This window comes from Trichechus manatus, unplaced genomic scaffold, assembly GCF_000243295.1.
Source record: "Trichechus manatus latirostris isolate Lorelei unplaced genomic scaffold, TriManLat1.0 scaffold00017, whole genome shotgun sequence".
NCBI classification, from domain to species: Eukaryota; Metazoa; Chordata; class Mammalia; order Sirenia; family Trichechidae; genus Trichechus; species Trichechus manatus.
In genome coordinates this window covers 16,044,642-16,045,638 of record NW_004443953.1, presented here as the reverse complement: position 1 = coordinate 16,045,638, position 997 = coordinate 16,044,642, and positions in this window count along the sequence as shown.

The window sequence follows — 997 nt, the reverse complement described above, 5'->3', positions numbered from 1 at the left end:
GCAGATGCACCTCAGAAGACAGGCCTGGGAATCTGCTTCTAAAAGGTCTCAGCCTTGAAACCCTATGGAGCAGTTCTATTCTGCACACATTGCATCGCCATGGGTTGGAACTGACTCAATGGCAACTAACAACAACATCTCTTTATACCTTTATTAAACTGGCAAAAATTAGAAAGCTGTAAAATGCCATGGGCTGGGTGAGGTTCTGGGGCTACAGGCACTTTCCTGTGTTGTTGGAGGGAGGGCAGACTGGTACAGCTATGCTGGAGAGAAAGCAAGTATTGGGTTACTTGTGGTGAAGGGAGTTGGATGCAGTGTGGGAGAGTGTTGCTGGGAGACTGGATAGTTAAAATGTGGTGGAAGCACTTGAGTGTTTATTATGCAGCAGTGAGAAATAATGGACTAGATGTACCTATAGTGTCATTGACCTTAAAAACAATTCTGGGTGAAAAAAGTAAAATACAGTATGAAATATATAATAAATACCACTTATGAAATTTAAAATTTATATACACAGACTATCAAAACACATTTTACAAGAATGTATACAATCAATAAGGTACAGATTAAACACATTAGAATGGTTGGCTAAAGTAGGTGGAGGGCACATGGGGGAAATGAATAAGAACCAGAGAGGAGAAAAAATAACTCAAAAGAACTTGGAGGGTGGATACTGGTGCTAGGGCATTAACTAATGGAAAAATTCTTGTGATGTGCATCCCCATTCCACCCAGTGGTGTGTTGGCAAATGCTTAACAACCAGTTCTCCGAGAGAAAAAAAAATCCTGATTTGTAGTGTATGCTTATTTCCAAGCTATACACATTCCCACCATGACTGATTTCAGTCTACCAGCGTAACTGTTAGTTTCGTAGGGCTGCCGTAACAAAGTACCATAAAGTGGTGGTTCTGAAGAACAGAATTTCATTGTCTCACAGTTCTGCGCCTCCAATCAGGGTATCCGCTGTGTTGATTCCTCTGAGAGAGGAGCTGTTCTGT